The sequence below is a fragment of the Homarus americanus genome, unplaced genomic scaffold (genome assembly GCF_018991925.1).
Source record: "Homarus americanus isolate GMGI-L3 unplaced genomic scaffold, GMGI_Hamer_2.0 scaffold367, whole genome shotgun sequence".
NCBI classification, from domain to species: domain Eukaryota; kingdom Metazoa; phylum Arthropoda; class Malacostraca; order Decapoda; family Nephropidae; genus Homarus; species Homarus americanus.
Genome location: NW_024743709.1, coordinates 16,662,024 through 16,680,637, shown reverse-complemented (window position 1 = coordinate 16,680,637; position 18,614 = coordinate 16,662,024). Strand labels below are relative to the sequence as shown.

The 18,614-nt window shown below is 42.3% G+C and overlaps 2 non-coding genes and 1 pseudogene across 2 annotated transcripts; 2 read left to right on the top strand and 1 right to left on the bottom strand.

Moving 5' to 3' along the window:
• The first annotated feature begins 277 nt into the window (after positions 1-277).
• On the top strand, positions 278-349 carry Trnat-cgu. Its single transcript has one exon. It is a non-coding gene; the product is annotated as a tRNA-Thr (tRNA).
• Positions 350-797: 448 nt separating this feature from the next.
• Positions 798-881, bottom strand: Trnal-uaa. Its single transcript has one exon. It is a non-coding gene; the product is annotated as a tRNA-Leu (tRNA).
• An 8,335-nt stretch (positions 882-9,216) lies between these two features.
• LOC121877294 overlaps positions 9,217-18,614 on the top strand; it is a 70,911-nt pseudogene continuing 61,513 nt past the window's right edge.

The following is an 18,614-nucleotide window of genomic DNA, read 5'->3' as shown; positions in this document are numbered from 1 at the left end:
CGTGTCAACCAAGGATAGACCAAGATAGACGTTAAAGCATAATTCCAGACGTACCCAAGATATAAGGTTGGTTGAATCGCCTTCATGTATACTAATCTGTCTAACTGCTCAGTCTTGGTACATACTGGAGCACTGACAACCTTTATAGATATAATACTAAATAAAAATCAGTCAATCTATCTAAAGAACTGAGAGTATATGTAAGTGTATATATCTTTGAGAAAATTATCAACCTAACTAGAAATTTTCAATACCTGTAGTCCCCATTCGGTTATCTGCCTCCTTAGCTCAGTGGTAGAGCACTGGTCTCGTAAACCAGGGGTCGTGAGTTCAAACCTCACAGGGGGCACTATTCATGTCGGCACTTGTATCGAGTGTTTTTATCCTCTAAGAATAAATTTGTTGTAGACAGGAGAAAATGAACATATTATAATCTTTCTTCGTCGAAACTAAAAAAAAAAAAACGTTTGTTTCGTTTCCCTGATGTGTAGCTTGGAGTTCTTAATCAATAAATACTAAAAGAATATTAATTCTTCCTATGTGGACAAGATGTTACCCTGAGTGCAATATATATGAGTATGTGAGTATAGACGACAATAGTTGCAGACATATGTAAGTTACGTGAAATTAATCAGTGTCAACCCTATCCACCATTTCTCAAATATACTATGAAGTAATTATCGTCAGTTAACATTTTCACAACTCAGTGAAGTTGCAAATTTTCTTACATAAAACCTTAAGTACTCTTAACATAACCAAACAAAGTAGACGCCTAGCAAAAATTGTTACCACGTGTTTGTCAGGTGTGGGGTTCGAACCCACGCACTCTTGCGAGTACCAGAGCTTAAATCTGGCGCCTTAGACCACTCGGCCAACCTGACGGGTACGGTGCAGACAACTACCCATCTTACTGATGATATTTTTGTTTTTAACCTATTTTATCACAATTTATATATAATTGTAAAGCTTTATAATTTGGACCATTGTTATATATTTAGGGGCTTCAACTACCAGGGTTTTCAAGCACCGTTCACTACTGTAGGTCATGTTTTCTACATAAATCCAGAATTCGCTTTTCTATTTTTTAAGATAGAATTGTGTAATAGCTAACCTTGCTACTCGCTCAAAGACCCTAGTTGTTGAAGTGCAGTAGTAACATACCGTTAACCTACACAAGACAACTTTCACGAACTCAATAAATATATCCTTTCTGCACTGTGTATTGTTTCATTAAGCTGTAAATACTTGTAAAGTAGAACATCAAAGTACTGAGTCTCTCACACCATGGGTACATTAAGTAAAATCGTCATAAACATTCACATTGGTCCAGCATGTATTGTACTACTCGGTAAAAAAAAAGTGCCTTTCCGGAGGGTCCGATGACTTTGAAACTGGAGAATCCTGTTGTCTCGCTCGGGTTGGTAGGCGTGATTGCGAGACATTTCCTACATATTATGGTTGGCCTAATTTAGTTAATTCATTCAAAATATAAAATTAATTCGTTGCAATATGATTTGTGAATAACAGTATGCCTCATGGGACTTTATAAAAAAAATCATTCGTAGTGTCTTCTATAGTTGTGCGACACTGTCCACGCATATACACTCAGACAACTATCGTGGAATATACAATACGCAGGGAGGTGTTACATTGCTCTAGTTACCCATAAAATTGTCTGCTTAATCTGGTGCACGAAAGGTTCCGCCTCACTCCGGCAACAATGCAGTATGGAGAGAGTGTTGCCTAACTGTTGCTCATGAGTCACTTTTTTCTCTTTTATTCTCTTCGCCACTGATCGGCTTGTTAGCCGCTTGGGCGATCGGTCACGTCTCTGATTACTTTTCCTTTTCATTTATCTTCTTCACCAAAAGATCGGCTCGCTAGCCGCCCCGGCGATCGGTCACGTCTCTGTCACGCACTGTTGGCAAACACTGGGCATGCACTGGCTCCTGAATGTACCTGAACCCGCTCCAGTGTTGGTCAAGTCTTGTCTTGAAAGAGCTCACACTCGGTGCCGTCACAACACTCTCTGGTAGATTGTTCCAAGAGTTTACAACCCTCACTCCAAAAAAGATTGCCCTCACGGTTTTCTGGACTTGCGGCTTCTTCAATCTTGAGCTGTGACCCCTTGTGGGGCGAGCGTCCACCATCTCCAAGTAAGGACACTCAACTGAGTAGTGCCCCCTGAGATGCTTATACACCTCAACTAGGTCCCCCCTTGCCCGTCTGGTAGTATAAGCTAGGCAAGTTCAGGCGCTCCAATCTCTCAGGGTAGCTGAGGTGCCGAAGTGCAGGCACCAGTCTGGTGGCCCTCCTTTGAACATGTTCAACCAACTGACAGTCCCTAGCATATTCTCGGGGATCAGATGGGGTGACAGTACTCCAGATAGGGAAGCACTTCACTCCTGAAGATCGTTACGAGGGACGGACCGTCTAGATATCTGAACGACCTTCTTATAAGACCCATTAATTTATTTGCCTCATTTACCTTCTTCTCACAATGGCCCGAGAACTTCAGCTCATTGTCAACATACACACCTAGGTCCTTCTCACACACAGTCTCAACTTGTGCAGTTTCTTCATCCCGCTGGGACATATGATACGCCTCCTTACCGTTGGTACGCCCCAGGTGCATCCTCTTACACTTCGTGACATTGAATCTCAGCAGCCATTTCTTCGACCATTCCTGGAGCCCACAGAGGTCCTTCTGCAGCTCTTCACAGTCCGCTTGGTTCTTAATTTCCCGAAATAACTTGGCGTCATCGGCAAACATTTGTATGGAGGAGTGTAAAACATCAGGCATGTCATTTATGAAACAAACAAACAACAGCGGGCCCAATACACTGCCCTGTGGTACCCCACTTGTGACAGGTACAGATGACGATTTCGTACCATTAATCACCACACACTGCTTGCGGTCATATAGAAAGTCTTCTATCCACGCTGGGACATTTCCCCGAATTCCGTACCCTTCTAGTTTGATTTTCAGCCTTTCGTGGGGTACACTGTCGAAAGCCTTGGCAAAATCTAGGTAAATATTGTCGATATTACCACCCCGTTCCAGAATATGGGTCCAAATATCCAATACCTTGAGTAATTGTGTTGAGCAGGAGCGCCCCGGCATAAAACCGTGTTGGCAATCTTTTACAAGGTTGTTTCGTATTAGATGTTCCATTGCGGCATCTCTGATAATACTCTCAAGTACTTTACATATTATGCTGGTCAGGCTCACCGGTCTATAGTTGTTCGTGGAGTGACGATCGCCCTTCTTGAAGATAGAACTCACATAAGCCACTTTGCATTCACGAGCAATAGTAAAGCCTACCCGGACCCATCTCTCCCCCTTACAAGCATCTGTTAATCATCTCAAAAGAGTTGTTTAAGCAAATATCCATCCAGCCTTTAAAATACATGCCTGCCTTTATCCTGGTGTTTGTTGTGGACGGTATGCTAATTAGCTAACCTGAGGAGACATTATGTAAATAACACTCCCAGAGATATTTAGGGAATGTAAATGGTGATTTTTTTTTTTTTTTTTTTAAGGGATTTGCAATTTTTCTTATACAAGACTTGGGAGTATAGGTAGAAGTTTAGGTGTTTGTTTATAAGTTAGTACAATATTTACAATATTATTCAGTTGTTTACAAGATTAGCTGTTAATTACAATGTTAAGGAGTTATCTATCTATCTATCTTAGGGTGATTTTAAAGCCAAGTGAGTATATAATTTACACTTTATTGTCCACCCTCTAAGGATCCAAATTGGGCGAGTGTGTGCACACTGGAAAGAAATCACTTTGATAATTATGTCCTCTTCAACATCTGATATAGGGCACATTTTAGACCTCAGCACATCCTAATAAGCAAAAAAAAAAAAAAATCGCTGCCACCACGCAAGGGCGTCACTGGAATGGTGTTTATTTCAGCAACTACAGATTCGATTTTCATATATTGGTATGGATGTTGATAGTTTAGATGATGAAAATGCGATTGGAATAGGTTTCAGGACCTTTTGATGTCAAGGTCACGGAAAATATATATGAAGGTCACTGTTATTTTTGGCCCCCAAACTGCTATCAAGTGCATATCGGCATACCCTAAGGCTTAGGGCCTAAGCTCTAAACTACACTTATTTTATGTGTGTGTACGTACATGGTCTAAATGAATTAAATACTATTTTAGGCTATCCTGTTCGCTCTTTATGTTTCAATGTTGTTGTTTTTTTTTTTTAGGTGTTCGTCTGTTAAGTAATTGGTACTTAACTACTAAATATATTGTACAAATATTTGCAATTCTGATTGGCAGTGGTTGTAAGATCGTGTAGACCTTGATCCATTCCTTTAACCTTGCGGGCAACCCGTTCAAAGAAAACAGTAATGAGGTCATCTTGCGTTTTCTGCAACATTCGTAGAAGAGCGCCTAGAGAATGGGCGGTGCCTGTAAGTTACCCAATCAAAATAAGCAAATTTTCCCAACCTGGAAATCTTACCAAAATGACCAAAAAAGTGGAGGGGAGAGGGATCACACCGCATAAAATATGATATACATCTCCTAGGACAGCTCTACATTTCTATGCAAGTCAGGAGGGCAATGCTGAACGGCTCTTCGAACATGAGAATATTGACACCCTTCTCCCCCTCTTTCAAAGCATGGAAAACTTTGAAGTGGACAAAAATGAGATCTGACAACCATGTCTCCAAACTGAAGAGGTTGTGAATGTTGATACCAAACTAATCGACGGAGCTGCCATGGCGCATATCCTTAAACCAACAACCAACCAGAAGACATTAACCGACTATGCCACACACAAGGTAAATCCATACATCAAGCAGCAGCTCATCTCAGCTAACAGGGTGGACATTTAAGTTGATCGTTACTTCCCCAAGAACTTGACGGATACTGCCAAGGGTAATAGAGGAAAGGTGGGCGGATATATTTACTGGTCGAGGAAAGCTACCAAGGAACTGGGACAGTTCCTCAGTGACAATCCTAATAAAGTTGGTCTGTATGCTCTGTTAACATGTTATTACACAATCAGTGTTTAATGAGGGAAAAGTTGTAATATCTACATGTGGTGAAGGTGTTCTGGTGAATCATATCAAACACCAAAAGAGGCCTAGATTTCGCTCAGAGTACTCCTTGAGCATTTGTAAACATGTGGAGTTCGACATCAGAGTTATGCTCCATGCAGCTAATGCTGTAGAGCAGTGTTACAAGTGGGTCATGATTTGAACAAATAACACAGTCGTTGTTGTGCTCTCAATATCATTCTTTGATGAGATTGGAGCTGATAATCTCTGGATTGCGTTTGGTATGAAAAAGTATTTCCGTGATATTGCCGTTGATGAAATTTGCCTAGGTATGTCTCCCTCCAAAAGTGAGGCTCTGACCGGCTCGGATACCACCTCATTTCTGTCCGGTACGGGTAAGAAGTCAGCCTTTAAGAAGTGTTCCATAAGACCAGAGTTTACTCCTGCCCTGTGCCGACTGAAGAATAGGCCAGTGACGCCCCTGCGTGGTGGCGGCGATTTTTTTATTATTTTTTTTATTATTAGGGTGTGTTGATGAGGTTTAAAATTTGTGCCATATATCAGATGTTGAGGAGGACATATAGAAGATCATCTGGACCAAGTTTGGAGATTTATTTCCAAAGTAGACACAAAAACCCCTTGGCATTAACTAGGTAACCACCGCCCACCACACCACGACAATTATTTTACACGTCAAAACACACACACACACACACACACACACGTTGATTTGGAATGTGTTCTCATTGGTTAGCAGTATGAATGTATGCATGTTTATATATATGTATGTATGTATGTATGTATGTATGTATGTATGTATGTATGTATGTATGTATGTATGTATGGAAACAATTTGAAACAAATGCTGCACAGACATAGATAAACAGATAAAAAGAGAGATAACTCCATAACTATCAAAAAAGTAAACAAGTAAAAAACACAACAAACAAACAAAAACAAAACACTTCATACAGCCGAACACGTGTTCGTCACAGGTCTCCTGATCTTGACCTTTGACCTCAGATGCTGCCAGGTCAAGAACAGACGTGTGCCCATAGGTGCTCCTGTCCTCCCGATCGTCACACAAAGGCCACCTCAGTCTCTACCTGCCCCTTTGTTGGCAAGTTGCCAGCGATGGGGGGGCGGGGTCGACGTAAGCGCCCCAGAAGAGGCGTCCCCTCTCTCATGGATACAGTCATTTCTGAGATGGATAGTCATAGTGCATCCCACACCCTGCAAGAGTCAGACCTCAGTGATAGTGACAGTAACAGTAAAGTTTCTATGGGAAACACTTGCCGGAGTAGCAACACCAATGCCAAGGGCAGCTATCCCCTAGACACCCTCCCCTCTGCCAACAAACCAAGTAAATTGCATCTGCACTTCCCCAAGACTCACTTAAAACCGTCGAGAACCGGTTTAATTGGACAACAAAGTATTGGAGACAACACGGTCTCACCATTCAATTCGAAAGGTAAGAGCCGTAACTATATCAAGTGTCAGACACCGAGGTCTATGAAACACTCAGCACTGTTGATTTGACGGGTTGTTCTCCTGCCTCCACCTGCTGACGCAGCGGAATGTTGCCACAACCTAGTTAAACAGTTCCCTATATGCTGAAGTCGAAGATGCTCGTAACTTTAATCCACGTATACTCAGTATACGTCGACACTACGAGGGGAGACTCCACAAGCAGCTGTCATAGTTAAATGGAAGGGGAGGAGTGCCCAACCACTGTTGAGGCCCACCCAGTCCTCCCTCCACTGTATGCAGAACCCTATCACCCAGGGCCTACTTTTGTGTCATCTGCTCCCATTGGTCACACTTTCACCGCCTGCTACCGACGTGATCGTCCCAGATGTCGCTTCTGTTCACGTAACCACCACCTCCGTCTGTGCCCAAAAATCAAAGACCACCTCATGGGGGTGGTGTAGGGTGTTGTTGACCCAGGTGTTGTAATTGTGGTGGCTGGCACAATGCTGACTCACGACAATGCCCCAAACGTCCGTCTGTCCCAGGAGAAAAGCCTCTGAAGTCTGCCAATCTTAACCTCCCCCCAGCCTACCGAGCCTTCTTCAACAACACCTGCCCCTGCCTCCACCTGGCTGCTACACACAGTCCCAGCCGTCTCCTAACTCAACTACAACTGGGCCTCCTCCCTGTCTCTACTCAGACGCTGTCAGACCTTGTGTCCCGACCGGTGCCCCCACAACCCCCACCGGTGACACGACACAGATCATATCCCTCTTAAACGAATTTACCAACAGTATTGAAAGACTCTTTGATACACTCTGTACCGCCATCTCCAACCTACACAGACTACCCCTGCCTCCAGCTGCACCCAGTCACCCCCTCTTCTGGTTTGACACAACCTGGTAGCCCCCCTGTGTGCCCTCATGCTCACGGCCTACTCCACCGCCGCCTGGCACCACTGCTGGCGTCCACACCGAGCCTGCCCCATGCCCGGCTGCCCCGTCCACCCACCGCGCGCTCAAGGACCCGAGGACACCACCCCAGCCCGTCCCCACCGGCATGCCGGCACCTGGGGCCCATCCACTCCAGTTCTCCACATCAATTGACCACCCTGCGGACATGCTAGTTGACTACGATTCACGCCCAAGAAGGACGTCCCCTACCAACCTCGACGTCCCTTGAAGCCGACACTACCGACGTACACGCCATCACAATCACACTAAAAGGTATGTCCTCAATATTGCCATTGCCTATGGCTATGGCCTGGAACTTGACATTATTAGGACCTGCCACTTTGACATAAAAAGATAAATTGTACCGAAATTTCACACATACTCATCATTCTGTCACTTTATGTAACTTACTGACAAACCATGACCCTTCAGGCTTTTACGCCCTTAATGCATGAGTCATAAAAGGCAAGCATGAACCTGCATGCTTCCCAGATGGGCACTGTAAACGCTTCTGCGCTTCACCTAGCTCAAGATGTATGGTGCCCAATAAACTAGTTTCCTTCGGGGCAATCTAAAAATCTAAATCTAAAGTTCCCGTTATAAAAAGATGAATTTTAGTCCATTAATTGGTATTCGCGTTTACACATGTTAAGACAAATGTGAACACGAGTTAAGACATACGTGTACACAGGTTAAGACAAATATGTACACGAATTAAAACACACGTGCACAAGTTAAAACATACACATGTGCACAAGTTAAAACATACACATGTACACAAGTTAAAACATGTGTGTGCACATGTTAAACGTACACGTGTACACAAGTTAAGACATACATGTACACAAGTTAAAATATGAAATTTAATGTGGGAAAATGTAAAGGACTTTAGTCTTGGAGATGTAAACAAGAGAAACCAAATATCAGATGAACAACGTTGTTACAGATAAATCCGACTGTGAGAAAGATTTAGGAGTAATGATAGGTAGAATCTTAAGCCGTCATAAATGTGTATTTGTTCGAAACAAGGCTAACAAAGTACTTGAGTTCATACAAAGGAGTGTAGTTACAAGAATAGCAATGTAATCCTAAAACTATATCTTGCGCTTGGAGACCACTTTGGATTACGGTTCAGTTCCGGTCACCGTACTACAGAATGGAGATAGAATCCCTAGACAGAATTCAGAGGAGAATGACAAGACTACTCCCGACATTAGGAACCTGAGTTGAGAGACAGGTTAAAGCATCTGAATCTGCACCTCGAGAGACGTAGAGTGAGGGCGATATGATCGAGGTGTATAAATGGAAGTTAGGCTAAAAGGTGTTATAACAAAGATACTCAAACTATCCTTCTGGTCCCTAACCAAAACCATCTGTAATAATTTCACTCTCTTTTCCTACTCTCTTCCGACCTGATAACTCTATAGCAAACTCTACCCTAATATAGCCAATCTCTTTGGCACCATATTCTCCTCTAACCCCACCTTAGAAGATTCCAACTCTATCCTCTTACCCTGCTCCCCTATAGTGGCCTCACAGATAGTGTTATGAGGGGCGTCACGTGGTGTAGTAATTCCCTCATAGATGGTGTTATGAGGGGATTGACGTGGTGTAGTAATTCCCTCACAGATGGTGTTATGAGGGGATTGACGTGGTGTAGTAATTCCACCACAGATGGTGTTATGAGGGGCTTGACATTGTGTAGTAATTCCCTCACAGATGGTGTTATGAGGGGCCTGATGTGGTGTAGTAATTCCCTCATAGATGGTGTTGTGAGGGGCCTCACATGGTGTAGTAATTCCCTCACAGATGGTGTTATGAGGGGCCTCACATGGTGTAGTAACTCCCTTACAGATGGTGTTATGAGGAACCTCACATGATGCTGTAGCAACTCATTCACTACGTGGTGTCGTAGCATCATGGGGACACCACGTGATCTGGTGTCACAGGACCTCACTCACTCAAGTGAGTGAGGTGTGGTCCCAGGCCTCCCTATCGTGAACGGATTAACACATAGCTGGTGTTGTTGAGTCTCACGGGCAGTTATCTATGGGTACCTGGGACCTCACTGTGTGAAGATTAGCTTGGGTACGACTCAGCTATTACTGTTGAGTTGTTTTTCACTGAAGCACTGTTCACCACTCTTCAACACTGGTTCCATTCCTTTCCTAAATGAGATAGTGACTTCTGGCGAGAACTTGTTGATATTCCGGTGTGGCGGAGGGTTCAGGAGAGGGAATTGGTATGTGCCAACATAACCGTTGACCTGGATGCTGCCACAGCAGCGCCAGGTACGTCTCGACCCTTTGGGGGTGAAGTATGAAGTGTGTGTGTGTAATAATAATAATAATAATAATAATTAACGGTTTATTGAAAGAGCTTGGCAGCCAGAAGGCTGAAAATATACAGTTACATATTTGGGGAATGGGTTACGAATTACAAATAATATACAAGTAACATAAGTGACACAAATAAGACATATAATAACTAGATGTGGAAAAGCTCAAACTACAGTTCATTTCAACATAGTGACAGTGTAAGGAGCAGTGTTTACTGGGAGTGAATACACTGATTTATTACAAGTTATTGATAATTTTTACAATGGTTGGGACTGGGCTGTTCTTATAGCGATCAGTTCGTGCACGTATGGGCTGGATGCGGTTGTGGTGTCGAACAGCAATTCTCGGACAAGGGATCTCAGGTGGTAGTAGGAGCCGGTGTCGGGGATGGTGTAGAAGCTTCTTACCAAATTTGCAGATGAGGTCGTGGTGATGGTCAGTGAGAGTCGAAAGGGTCAGTGTGTTGAGCGCTTCTTGATATGTGGAGTAGGAAGGGGAGAGAATAATCTTGCATGCCCTCTTTTGCACTTTTTCTAGGTGTTTACGTTGTGTGGCATTTAGGGAGGAAGACCAGGTGGGGGAGGCATAGGTGAGCTTGGGAAGTATGAATGTTGTGTAAACACTGAGGAGCTCGTGTGCAGGAACTCCGAGGGACTTGAGTCGGCGGAGGAGGTGGAGACGGAAACTGGAGGATTTGATAACTTCACTGACGTGTGGTTTCCAATTTAGTTTGTTGTCTATGGTGACGCCGAGGAGCTTCGTGGAATCTACAACCTGGAGTGTGTTCGGACTCGTGTGGAAGGAGGTGGGACAATGTCGGAAGTTGATGTGCATAACCATGGTCTTGGTATGGTTGATGGTGACATGGTTGTTGGTGGCAGTTTTGGAACTGTTCAATAAATCCTGAAGGAGCAGTATAGTTAGGAGCAAAATTGACGCTGATCCCAATGGTGGAAGTCATCGACATATTTCCAGCAAAACAGTGATGGTGTAGGGGGACGCCACAGGTGAGTGACTGAAGGTGGAGACAGCCCCTCAGGGAAGCGTACAACAGCGTCGGTCACTGAGGAAGTCTGTAAGCCATGGTATAAGACTTCTCCGAAGCCCGAGGTCAATAACTTTGTTGATGATTATATTGTGGTCGACTAGGTCGAACGCTTTAGTGAAATCAATGAAGGCGACAGCTACAGACGTTTTTCGTCTCTCGAGATGGCGGTATATGTAATCGAGAAAGCTGACAAGACAGTGAGTGGTGGAGGAAGTTTTCATGTTGCCAAATTGCTGAGGGTCTACGACTCCTGCAATATCAGCATAAGCCCAGTCGAACACAAAACTTTCACAGATTAGGCTGGGTATTGGGGTGATTGCAATAGGTCGTAGCTGATTTAAGGATTGTGGGCTGGTTGACTTGGGCACTGGTGATACATAAGAGGTCTTCCAGTCAGCTGGGCATCTGGCTTGGCTGAGAGAAGCATTGATGATGGAGCATAGGGGTTTAGCAAGCTCCGGGGAGAACTCCTTGAAGAGTTTCATTGGTAAGTCAATGGGGGTGGTAGAGCGTTTTAATTTCAGTTTGTCCAGGCGTTTTGCTACTTCAAATTCTTCTACTAAGTCAGTGGGAAGGGGGGCTGGTAGGTAAGCAGGGAGAGTGGTTGTGTCAAGCCGGGGGAGCGTCTGGCATATAGTAGCGAAATGGTTATTTGTTTGCTCAGCTGCGTCAACATTAGTGAGATGGCTAAGGAAGGGGAGGGGGTGTGTCTTATTGTTTAGTCCACAGAGTTCTTTAAGCTTACCATACCATTGACTGATGTTGGTCTGCTTCAGGTGTTGTAATTTGGTTGGGTAGTGGGACTTCTTTGCAGTGCGTATTTCGCGGATGACTCGGTTGCGAAGGGACCTGTAGCGGATGTGGTCATTGAGATGAAAGGCTCTGTCTTTCTGTTGCATAAGTCTTTTGATCCGAGGTGTGATCCAGGGCAAGTCAGCTGGGTGAGATCTGACGGACTTCTCGGGGAAGAAGTGGTGGTGAGCTTCCGTGGTGGTGTTGGTATAATTTATCCATTTGGTTTCCACGTCATCCACGCTAAGTACTTCAGTCCAGGGATGGTGAACTATCCACTGTGTGTGTGTGTGTGTGTGTGTGTGTGTGTGTGTGTGTGTGTGTGTAATAATAATAATAATAATAATAAACGGTTTATTAATAGAGTTGCAGCCGGTGGCTGAAAATATACAGACTTACATTTGATTTAGACATAATGATATAATATGCATTGAATACATTTACAGGGCTGTACAGTACGTAAATCAGTAGTTGTTTATTATTTTAACAATAGATGGGATGTGCTGTTCTTATATCTGTCAGTGTGGGCTCTTATGGGCTGAATTTTGTTGTAGTGGCGGACTGTGCGAGTTGGGTGGAGGGCTGCAGGAGGTGGCGATGACGAGGGTGGTGCAGTTGTCCACTGCCAAACCTTTCCATTGCTTGGTGGTGGAGGTCACTGTGTGTGTGTGTGTGTGTGTGTGTGTGTGTGAACTCATTTTATTGTAGAAGATTGCATACGACATTTATTCATTCAATAAGCAGACGTATTGTTTTGCATAAAAAGAAAATTTTTAATGCGTGTGGACTACATCATTTTTCATAATGATCAAAGTATAATCAGGAATTATTTTTAGCTAAGAGAGAACACAACAAATAAAAAATGAGTATGGAAGTGAGTGTCTTTAGAAACCAGAGCCATTTATACTTACGTGGTCACCGAGATAAAGCCATGGACAGATAATCTGAGTGGGTACACCAGGCCAATAACCATGTAGAGTTTACATGGTTCCCTCGATATCCATATCATTCAGGTATAGTCACCAAGAGGCATAACTCAATTTGGCACTTTCTTGTACTGCGTTGAAAATTGAAAAGAAAAATACTGTACAAAGACTGGAGACAGATGTGTTTCACTGTCTTCTGGCTTTTAAAGTACACGATTCGGCACCACAAAGGGTTCAAGTTTAACATTGCTCTATGTAACAGGGTCAGTCAGGATTCTTTTAATACAGGTTATAATGATGTAATATGTTTTCTGGAAATGTATTTATTAGTTTAGGAAGTATGTTGCAAAAAACGAGGTACATTGGTACATCCTTCAGTTGAGATATTAGTATGCGTTTCATCTGGCTTTTACAATATTTTACATCGCTATCCAGGAACTATATGCTGAACGCCGCCGTACTCTGTCAGCAACAAAAACAATAAATCCGATCACTCAAATGCATTAAGAAAATAAGGAAGGCTTAAATCATCACCAACAACATGTTCATAAAAAGTAGAATCCAGGAATAGCTCAACAGCTTTTCAAATCATGAATCACTTCTCGTTTTGATTGAAGCGCAAACCACAAAGGCTCATTTCGTTTGTTGGTTCTCAATTCTAATTCTGAATCCTCACTCCAGCGATTAGCATTCCCACACCACAACAACAGCTAACAGGATTTTACACAATGTAGATTTATATATGTGTTAATCCCAGATGTGTAAAACTACCACCCCTATATCAAGGGCACTTTAGGGCCAAACCATTCTTACTCAAACCAAGGGGTCACGTGTGTGTGTGTGTGTGTGTGTGTTGAATAAAACTCACATACAGACACAAGTTTATCATATTCTTTAGTAATATATTTTAAAGTACAGTGCAAGTAAGCATGAATATTTTTCTCTCCACTATTTCCTTTATTTATGTACTTCTGTTGTTTACTACTCTGTATCTGATATGATTTCTATAATGTTATTTAAGTTAATACGATATTTTAAGTTATCTGTTTTATAATTCCCTTTTATATAATTCGTTTCGTCAGCGCGTCTCTGTACTGAAATTTTCTTGCTAGCCACTTAAATTTTGCTTCCGAGATATTTTTCCAAATAATCTTGCCTTTCTTTTAATATGTAGATATTATAATTTCGTTCCACCGTTAATATCATCATTGGTAAATTTAATTTTGACTCTGGACGCCTTTAAGGAGCAAACAGCGGCTGGCAACAGAGTTTTAGCTCCGGTTGTTCGCTTTCCTTGGCAACAATAGAGATTCAACTCGATTAAAGTTGTTCTGTCGTTCTCTCCAGTCTTTATTTGATGACGCCGCAGGTGGGTATATATAGTGCTGAGGCCCCTAGACGTATGAGGTGTGACACCAGCAGTGGCCCCCAACACACGTCCTGCGGCACTCCCTCCCCGCCTGTACAGCTCCCTCCTTATCTACGGAATCTTCCTGGATTCCGTGGTTGTCATTCTCCCCTTCACTTGTCAACTTCCGCACCCGTGATCACTCCAGTCACCATCTAAAAAACTACAGCTGCTGGTCTATAACTTTATCTTTGACGTGTCTCAAGGAATTTCTTTTCTTCTTCTACACTTTCCTTTTTTGTAATTTAAAGAAAGTTCGAGATATCTGCTACTGTTTCTGTTTTAAAGTGTGTGACTCTCCAAGATGCTGCCACATACTCTACTCAAGTTGGTAAGTCAAACCTTACGCTTGTTTTTTTATAATTATAATTTTACTAAGACATAAACGCCCTGTATTTTTGTTCGTTATTATACAGACGGTACTGTGATTGTTTCAGTGTCAATAACGAAGGATCTCATTTTTTCTTGATAGTTATGTGACAGCATATCTACCACTCACTAAGATTAACAGTTAGCTAAGGTCTTCTCTTGATATAAGAATATAATTAAGCAAAATAATTGTGTCACATTCTGAACAAGACGAAGAAGTTTATGCAGGTGAACAGCCACACACACTTGCATACACGCACGCACATATACGCATACAGGCACACACAGATAATTTCACGCACATAAAAGCTCTCAGAAACATACATATACTGTACACCCATGCAAACACACATATACCCTGTATACGCATACACACTGACGTGCACGCACAGGTATACATATACAATATATTTCTTCATAAACTCATATGTATGCACACATAATGACTTACAAATACACAATCTAAAACACAAACGCACTCAAATTGTGATTTAGACATATTTGCACTCAAAAACCACACACGCATACACACACAACACAGTAGCCCTCAGTCACAAAAATTATTCCTTATATTTTCATCAATATTGAATTATTGTATATATTTAACTACAGTATCTAACAAAGGAGTGCGTGTGTGTGTGTGTGAAGATGATATTATGACGTTCCAATAATTTTATGCTGAGTTTTGGTCCTTTGTGTTCTAAAAAGTTACAGCTGAGGGTACTGTCACTTTATGATTACTTTTAGTTACTTTCAAACTCAAGATGAGGAGACTTGTTTTTGGTTCTATCCCAACACACGCAGACGGGACGAGATCCTAGTGCTACCACCTGCTATCCTTATATAGTATAGTAGTACCAGAAGCATCTCGCAGGTGTTACAGGTGTGGAGAGGAGTACATGTATTGGGTCTACTTCAGGTGTATTAGAGGTATGTCGATCGATGCTAAGTTGAGCCTATTCATTTTACCATAATAGTCGTATATATTTTACTCAGAAACCCGTAAACAATTTTTCCAAATGATAGAGGGCAAATATACAGTTATGGGCTCTTGACCAGTTATGGTTCCGAGTACGGCATGTGGAAGTGAATGAGGGTAACGTTGCTTTGCAAATTTTACGCTGGCAAAGTGAAGTGGTTTCCTTCCTCCCTACTTCTCTTTTTTGTTTATCTTTCTTTTTTCCTCTCTCACTCGCCCATAAGTTCTTTATTTTCTTCCAATCTTCTTTGTCTTATTTTGTCTGTGCCTTCCTGTTTGTCTCTATCCTTCAGCCTATCTTTCTTTCATATATCTGTCTGTCAGTATCATTCCTTGTCTTTCTGTCAGTCTCTCTAGCATCCTCTCTCGTTCTGAGTCTGTCTGTCTCTCTTTCCCTGCCTGTGTCTCGTTCTTTTGTCTCTTTCTCCGCCTTTATTTCTCTTTTTGACTCTCTTTTACTTTTTATTTGTCTATTTCTTTCTGTCTTTCTCGGTTTGTATGTCCCTTGTTGTTTTTCTCTTTATATTATTTCTCTGTTGTGTGCCTATAGATAAGGTCAGTGGTGTCTCATGTGGCCCGTGTCGGAAGTATAGCACCTCAGCAGTGGGTGGTGGGTCAGCAAAAGCCATTCATCTGTCTACCACTGCCTCACTCCTAGCCCAATACCGCTCGCTCAAGGTCGTCTCCGATTTAATCCACATACATATTTTCCTTGACTCTTCTCGTCTTCTTTACTTGCATTGTTTGTTTCTCTGTTTCGTTTAAGATTTCTTGACATTTATTTTATATTTTGTGCGTGTTGTATCCCCACTGCCCTCGACGAGCTGTCCCACCTACGGGATTCACTTACATATCTTGTAAATTTAACTCTACCGTCTCGTTATTCATTGTTATGGTAGTTAATACTTCTAGAGTTCAGGTATTACCCATCATTCTTTTACTTATTAATCACTGTACTTAACGGTATACATCAACTCAAATTCTCGTTCCAGCTCTCATCTTCCTCTCAAACCTAAGGCGTAAATCTTTCCTCCATAATGTGTAGTTACTCTTACTCTATGCCTTCTTTATATGTAGCGATGTATGTCATTCTACACCTGGTTTTGAGTGAATATTTTTTTCCCGTGTCTACAGTAATTCAGGGTTTGTTTGTCTTTTAACTGTCCAGTATTCGAAGCTGGTCCTTAAGCTTACCGAGCTGAATCAAAATTCACCTCCGGACTGCTGGGCCTGCCAAGGTTTCTCATGGCTATCAGTATGTACCATCCATATGTTTAAAGCCTCCGTCAGGTTACAGAAATTGCCTAATCACTTTAAGGGTACACAATCCTGTATAGTTAACCCGCTACATCTTTTGAAGGTTACATAATACCTTGCCCTGGTGAATCGAGGCCTAAGCACCGTATCAGTGAATGTAAATTGGAAGTGCGTCAGCTGCCGTTTATACTGTAGATGACATTGCTCTAAGAATAAAAGTTGTAAATATCACTTCACGAGTTTTAAAGTGTGTGTACCAAGAGACTGTTGATGATGAATGTCACGTTTCTATGTGATACTCCCGGTCGTCCACAGCATTATTATCACGTCTCTCTCCTCTCATAGGTCGTGCAAATCTCGGTAACAGTGATGCAGTTGCTGCCTTCCTCCACCTACAACGTCACAAACCTTGAGATAGACTTCGACTGTGGTGACATTGGCAGCACTATGGGTAGAATCTGCCGCACCTTCAAAGATTACAACGCCTCCCAGCTTTCAAATGCCTCGAGAAGTATGTACAGTATGCATGTATGTATGTATGTATGTATGTATGTATGTATGTATGTATGTATGTATGTATGTGTGTGTGTGTGTGTGTGTGTGTTGGTACGCATTAGTATCTTAATTATTTAATACTTTATAACAGCTTTAGTTCAAACTTAAGGTAAACTTCATTATTACACAAATATTTTTCATCATTTCTAGAATCGGTAATACAGATTACGTTAGTATAGTTTGTATTACTTACTTTTACTTTTATACTCTCCGCCATTGATCGGCTCGTTAGCAGCTTGGGCGGTCGGTCATGTCTTTGATAAGCACTGTTGGCAGATACTGGGCATGCACTGGCTCCTGAATATATCGGAACCTTTTCCAGTGTTGGTTAAGTTCGGTCTTGAATGAGCTCACAACGTTTTCCGGCAGATTGTTCCAAGAGATCACAATTCTCACTCGAAAACAAATTGCCCTCACAATTTTCTGGCCTTGTGGCTTCTTCAACCTTGATCTGTGACCCCTTGTGCAGGGGCGGACGTCCGCCAGCTCCAGGTATATACATTCGACCGAGTAGTGCCCCCTGAGATGTTTATACACTTCGATGAGGTCGTCCCTCGCCCGTCTGTAGTAGAAGCTATAGGTAGTTGCAGGCGCTCCTGTCTTTCTCGATAACTGAGGTTCCGTAGAGCAGGCACCAGTCTGGTGGCCCTCCTTTGGAAATTTTCAATCAATTGACAATCTCACTCTTGAAGATCATGACGAGCGACGGACTATTCAGATATCTAAACGACCTTCTTAAAAGACTGCCTACTATAGTGCGTTTTTTCCCAGCTGTGAAAAGATGCCCCGCCCCCTCCTCAAGAGTTAGAGCTGATAGGCTGTTGGAAACCTGTCCAATTTCGTCCTGAAATAATGATGTTTTTCTAAATGAATCTATCCATAATCTTTGGGATGACCGTTTCTGACGAGAAAGATATTTAGCTAAATTATATAAAGATACATACATTCATTATTTTAAACATGAGCACGTAGGAAGTTTATCAGAAGTATTATACATGAATTAACTGTTAAACTCTGGTAGCAAATTCACGCTTTCGGAGGATGCATTTAATATGTTCTTATTTTTACCCACAATAAAGCATACTAAGACAAATTACGTATAAGTACATTATGCAAAAACAAATATTTTAAAAGATCAGACTCACATTGAAATATTACACGGCCGTCAACACAGGCGGGAAATATGACTGCGAACAACCTCATTATTTACCCCGCTAGTCACAGGTACACATGACGATTTCGTACCATTTATCACCACGCACTGTTTGCGGTTATGCAGAAAGTCTCCGATCCATGCTAGGACACTTCCCCGAATCCCAGACCCTTCCAGTTTAATTCTCAGCCTATTATGGGTACACTGTCGAAAGCCTTAGAAAAACCTAGGTATATATTGTCGATATTTCCGCCTTGTTGTAGAATTTGAGTCCAAATATCCAACACCTTTAGTAATTGTGTTAAGCAGGATCTTCCCAGCATAAAACCGTGTTGG